Genomic DNA, 6,651 nt, shown 5'->3' with positions numbered 1-6,651 from the left:
TTCTATATTTCCTCCCAAATCTCAGAGTTAGTTATGTTTACGTTGAGGGGTAAGACGTTGCGTCCTGTGCAAGATGGAGGGAAAGGAAGGGGGAGGGGAGGGAAAAGGAGGGGAAGGGAAAGGAAGGAGAGGGAGAAAGGGGGGAGGGAAAGGGGAAGGGAAGAGAGGAAAGAAGGAATAAAGATCACAGGTGAAGAAGTATAACTTTGACAAAAAGAACTCAGTTAGAGGAACAAAGAAGATGGATGAGGATCACAAGATGATAAGATAATAGTTAAGCTGAAAAAGACCCCATAGGCAATCTAATCCAACTCTCTCATTTTATAGATGACTAAACTTGGGCCCAGGGAGGTTAAACAAGAAATACAGTTTTGATATATTCAGGTTAGAAGATAAGAAAATGTCATAGAAGAGATCTTGGAATTCCTCTAGCCTTAACCTTTGCTGGAAAAGGAATGTTCTCTACACTGTCCTTTACAAGCGCTTAACTTATCTCCACTGAAAATCTGCAAATTATAGGGAACCCACTATATCCTAAAGTATTGCACTATTTTTGTTTGTTTTAAACTCTCAAAGTACAAGATACATGCTTGATTATTTAAAAGAGAAGTTCTGCTTTAACATGCTCGTTGATTTTATATAGAAATACAGTACTGCCTGTCTGACATGTGACTTTTCTCTTAAAGAGGATGCATTGTAGTATCATCTAGTCCCTATAACTAAGACTTAATTTTGCCAAGCTTATTTAAGAGTAGGACGCAGTAAACCAGCAGGATTTCTAGATGGCCCTTTTCTTCATTAATCAGGAAGCAAAGAAAATAAGAGTATATTCTTTATATTTATATTCATTCGTTTCTTGTTTATTATCTGTGATTCTACATTGTTTCTCCCTCACCTAAGGTAAACAATCAATTTGTGGCTTGGGTTAAGAAATCAGCTGCAATACAGGAAGCCAAGTTGGTGGAGTAAAAGCAGGAACTTGTTTCCACTCCCATTCCTACTCCAACACCTGTAAAATATGATTCTAAACAAATTTTAGAGCTACAGAACACACAAAGTAACAGAGAGAAGCAAATCTCCTGCAGAAAGCAGCCTGCAGGCTGACAGGAAGGGTCTGTTGCTCCAAGCTGGAAGCCGAATATAGTCCCATATGAGCAGCATGTTCCCGGACCCAGGGCAGCCCCAACCAGTGGCAAAGACTAGCCAGAGCAGACTTCAGGAGAGTGAATCACTAGGAGCTGTGCCAGGTTCCAGACTTCTCAACCCGTAAATGCTAAAAAGAAAGTAAAAGGTCAGTAGGGAACTCTGTTGGAATCAGGTGACTGAAGCATGTGGTCTGGCCCCTGCCCCTAGGATGAGAGGTGGTGGAGGCACAGGCTGCAGCTGCTGCATGGCTGCCTCTGGAACTCCTGGCCTGAAGATTATAGGGAGACAAAGCAACCATTCTAAGGGTAATTGCTCTTGCTTTGACCTTCTTGGATTTGGATTGTGGTCTTGGATGGCAGTCCTGGGGTATATGGCCAGAGGGCACACTCCTCATAACTCTGACAACATTTATGAAAACTCCAGCAATTTGGGACACAGCTCTCTGCACTCTGGAAGCAGAGTTCAACCATGGCAAAGAGCTCAAAAGCCAAGTAATTGGCTGGCAAAAAGGAACAAGGAGAGGAAGCATAATCAGACCATAGAATCCTTTTTGAGGGACAAAAAAAGATCAAAACATGGAAGCGGAGGAAGTCAATGCAGTGAAAACTCCTGCATCAAAAGCTTCCAAGAGGCCGTAGAGGAGCTTAAGAAGGATTTTGAAAACCAAATAAGAGAAGTGGAGGAAAAATTGGGGAGAGAAATGAGAATAATGCAAGAAAATTATGAAATGAGAGTCAACAACGTGACTGAAGAAAATAACACCTTAAAAAATAGACTAACTTGGGATGGAGTCAAGACTTCCATGCGGCTCTGGCTTCCACCTCCTCCAATTCATGTAAAAAATTACTCTAGACAAACTTAGGAGCTACAGAACCCACAAAATGACAGAGAGAAGCTAACCTCCCGCTGAAGACAGTCCAGCTGGCTGGCAGGAAGGGGCCAGCACAGCACTCTAGGAGCCATGCCCAGCCCCACTGGAGCAGGAGGTTTTAGCTTCATGGTGGCCACAACCAGCCTCCAGCTGGAGAGACTTCAGATCACCAACAGCTGTGGTGGTTTCCAGAATTATCAACACATAGATACTAAGGACAAAGTGAGAGGTCAGTGAAGTGTAGACTTTGGGATCAGGTATTTAGGAAGGGTGTAGTCTGGCTTTTACCCCCTGGAAGGAGAGGCTGCTGAGGCGTCACAGCTGTGCAGTCACCACCATGTGACAGCTTCAACTCCTAGCTTCCAGATTGTAGGAGGACCAAGCAACCAGTCTGAGGGGTGATCACTCTTGCTTTAACCTGCTTGGATCTGGATTGCGGTCTAGGGTGGAGGACCTGGGGTGCATGACCAGCTTGCCAGAACATGTGAAGGCTCATAGAGGGTACCCAACTAACAGTTCCAGCAGCTATGAAAACCCCAACAATTTGGAACAAAGATCCCCTATCTGGTAGCAGAGTCCTACTGTGACAAAAAGCTCAAAAGTCAAATAATTGAGTGGCAACATGAGCAAAGGAAGCAAAGCAAGCACAGCAATCCAACTTTACACTCCTATTTGGGGGACAAAAAGGATCAAAGCATTAGACAGGAGGAAGACAGCACAGTCAGAACTCCTGCACCAAAAGGTTCCAAGGAAAATATGAGCTGGTTACAGTCCATAGAGAATCCTTTAAGAAGGATTGTGAAAACCAAATAAGAGAAGTAGGGGAAAAATTAGGAAGAGAAATGAGAATGATGCAAGAAAAATATAAAATGAGAGTCAACAACCTCACAAAAAAATAACACCTTAAAAATAGACAAACTCAGATGGCAAAAGAGGGTCAAAAAGGCAATGAGGAGAAGAATGCCGTAAAAAGCCGAATTTGCCAGATGGAAAAAGAGTCTCAAAAGCTCACTGAAGAGAATCATTCCTTCAGAATTAGATGGGAGCAAATGGAAGCAAGTGACTTTATGAGAAATCAAGATACATATCAACCAAGATCCAAACCAATGAAAAAAATAGAAGGTAATGTGAAATATCTCATTGAAAAAACCACTGACTTGGAAAATAGATCCAGGAGAGATAATTTAAAAATTATCGGACTACCTGAAAGCCATGATCAAAAAAAGAACCTAGAAATCATCCTTCAAGAAGTTCTCAAGGAAAATTGCTCTGGTATTTTAGAACCAGAGGGAAAAATAGAGGTTGAAAGAATCTACCAATCACCTCCTGATAAAGATCCCAAAAAGAAAATTCCTAGGAATATTTTAGCCAGGTTCTGGAATTCCCAGATCAAGGAGAAAATATTAAAAGCAGCCAGAAAGAAACAATTTGAATACTGTGGAAACAGAATCTGGTAGCTTCTACAATGAGGGATCAAAGTGCTTGGAATATGATATTCTGAAGGTCAAAGGATCTGGGATTAAAACCAAGAATCACCTGCCCAGCAAAACTGAGTATCATGTTTCAGGGGAAAATAAGGTCATTCAGTGGAATAGAGGACTTTCAAGCATTCTTGATGAAAAAACCAGAGTTGAATAGAAAGTTTGACATTTAGATACAAGAAGCAAGAGAAGTATGAGAAGGCAGCAGGAAGAAAGTTTCAACAAGAACTTGCTGATTCCCTTGAAAAACTGTCCATGGCTGAATGTTCTCTAGAGGGTATTTCACTTTATCAAAATTTTTTTGAATAAGAAAATAAACAGCTAAAGAAGGAAACAGATCAAATGAAAAGCAAAATATGTATGCAAAAAATCAGGAAACTGTCACTCATTTTTTTTTTAGCACTGAAAATTGATTTTTAATGATAAATCACAACTCGGACACAGGGCAGGTAATGGGACGAGAGCTGGATTGTCTGTGGCCTTGCACTGTGTTGATGGTCTGCTTAGGGTCTAGGGCTCCGGGCCCAATGCCAGGTCTTCCCCAGAAGCTCTCAGCCTTGGGGTACTGGCAATCTGGGAGGGCAGCAGGGTCTTTCTGTTGCAGGGGAAGCACTAGGGTGACTCCTTTAAACATAGTGTTGCTGTTGCTGCTGCTGTTCCTTGGTGGCTGCCTTGCTGGCCAGGTCCTTGGCCTTCTCAGTAGCTGCCAAAGCAGTTTCCTCTGCCTTTTCAGTTGCTTCCTTAGCTGTTTCAACAAGTGTCTTAGAAGGAGCTTCACCTTGCAGTTTGGCCAGGATGTACTCAAAGCCTTTGATGGTCTTGGTCACGTTACTTTTGAATCTAGCTAGACCAAACTCCTGTACAGCTCTGGAGACCCCAAACAAATTGGAGGAGACCCAGGCCCCCGGCAGATTTCAGTCCAGCCACTGTTTTCAAGGTTCACACAGTAAACACATCTTTCCTCCACCACCGTCAGCCGGGCATGGTTGATGTTCCAGGTGAAAGTGGTCATGGTCTGGTTCTGTGGGTCCACGATAGAGTCCTCAAGGACGTACACCAATTGGGCTACACTGGCAGGAAAGAAGCGCTCCGCCCAGCGGGGCATCCTGTTGGTCTTCGTTAGAAGCCACCTGGACAGCAGCTTCTGATAAGGAGTTACCTTCCGGTGCACAGTATCCTCTGTCAGCACATGCTTGCTGCAGGGGTTGGGCTGACGCTGCCAAAAGGCAGCAAACACTTGGTCCCAGGAGCTCCGGAGCACGCTGTGCCCCAGGAAATACTTCACCATCGTCCCGGCGGGGGTCGGGGTCGGGGCAGTGTCAGGGGGCGCACAGCATCTGGGGGTAAGGGGAGAGATGGGTCGCCCAGCTCGCGTTCTCCATCACCGTCCCAAAGCCACCTTCGCCGCCGCCTCCACCGCCAACCGCCGCCGTCGCTGCTGCCGCCACGAGGGGGTGTCCGGCAGCTCAGCACCAATTTGTCACTCAGTAATGGAAATGTTTTCAATGTAACATTTTTTTTTTTTTACCAATATTATGTATTTCCTGAACACTGTGCTTTTCATTTAAACTGACCTAGAACAGGACCTATAACCTCTGCCATTTGTACTCTTAAATTAGGATAATTATATCCGTTCTTCATGCTTGAGAATTTTGTTTAATCTGTCCTCACACAAGGAATAAGATGTTTTTTTTTTTCTGAGTAACAATAATTACTAAATCATTTCTATTATAGTTTAGCTTGCTTAGAAAGCCCTTTACATACATTATCTCATTTAATCCCAAAAACAGTTCTTTGAAATATATTATTTGCTTGTTTCTATTGAAACTACTTAAGATGAAAGGAAAATTATATTATTTCACAATTTGTACATATACAAATTGTGCATACAAAGTGAAATTGAGAATTAAAGCAATTAGATGGATTAAAAACTTCCAAGAAGGGGCAGCCAGGTGGCTCAGCAAGTAAGAGCACCGGGTCCAGTGTCCGAATGACCTGAGGATCAAATCTGGGCTCAGATACTCAGCACCACACCCAGAAATAACTGGCCATGTAACCTTGAGCAAGTTAATTAACCCCGATTGTTTTAAAAATAAATAAATGAATGAATGAACAAATTAAAAAAAAAAAACTTCCAAGAAGCCCAAGAAAGATTTTGAAAATCAAGTAAAAGAAGTGGAGGTAAAATTGGGAAGAGAAATTAGAAAGATGCAAGAAAATCATGAAAAGTGAGTCAAAAGCATGCTAAAGGAAACCCCCCAAAATACTCAAGAAAATAACACCTTAAAAAATAGACTAGGGGCAGCTAGGTGGTGCAGTGAATAGAGCACCAGCCCTGGAGTCAGGAGGACCTGAGTTCAAATCCAGCCTCAGACACTTAATACAAAAACTAGCCATGTAACCTTGTAAGTCACTTAACCCCAATTGCCCCTCCAAAAAGCAAAAAAAAAAAAAAAATAGACTAACTCAAATGGCAAAAGACACTCACAAAGCCAATGAGGAAAAGAATGCTTTTAAAATCCGAATTGCCTAAAGGGAAAAAGAATTTCAAACTCACTGAAGAGAACAATTCCTTCTAAATTAGACTGGAGCAAATGGAAGCTTTATATGAGAAATCAAGATACTATAAAACCAATCCTAACAAATGAAAAAAATAGAAGGCACTGTGAAATATCTCACTGGAAAAACCAATGACCTGGAAGAGGTCCAGGAGAGATAATTAAAAATTTAAAATAATTTAAAAATTATTGGACTAGCTCAAAGCCATGATCAGAAAAAACCTAGAAATCATCCTTCAAGAAATTTTGAAGGAAAATTTCCCTGATACTCTAGAACCAGAGGGCAAAATAGAAATTGAAAGAATTCATCAATCACCTCTTGAAAAAGATACCCAAAAGGAAACCCCTAGGAATATCATACCCAAATTCTAGAGTTCCCAGGTCAAGGAAAAAATATTACAAGCTGTCAGGAAGAAACAATTTGATTACTGTGGAAACACAATCAGGATAACACAAGATCTAGGAATTTCTACACTAATGGGTTGAAGGACTTGGAATATGATATTCCAGAGGTCAAAGGAGCTAGCATTAAAACCAAGAATCACCTACCAGCAAAACTGAGTAGAATGCTTCAGGGGAAAATATGGTCATTCAA

At 41.9% G+C, this 6,651-nt stretch overlaps 1 protein-coding gene and 1 pseudogene across 1 annotated transcript in view; both read right to left on the bottom strand.

The window, feature by feature from the left end:
• LOC138161219 (fibrillin-2-like) overlaps positions 1-6,651 on the bottom strand; it is a 152,583-nt gene that overhangs the window by 44,371 nt on the left and 101,561 nt on the right.
• Positions 4,110-4,809, bottom strand: LOC138161337 (PRELI domain-containing protein 1, mitochondrial pseudogene; annotated as a pseudogene).

The sequence above is a fragment of the Petaurus breviceps genome, unplaced genomic scaffold (assembly GCF_028583685.1).
Source record: "Petaurus breviceps papuanus isolate PSGF00001 unplaced genomic scaffold, PetGlider_PUasm1.0 184, whole genome shotgun sequence".
In the NCBI taxonomy this organism is placed as follows: domain Eukaryota; kingdom Metazoa; phylum Chordata; class Mammalia; order Diprotodontia; family Petauridae; genus Petaurus; species Petaurus breviceps.
Note: the sequence above shows the minus strand (reverse complement) of the source record. Positions and strands in the feature narration are given on the sequence as shown.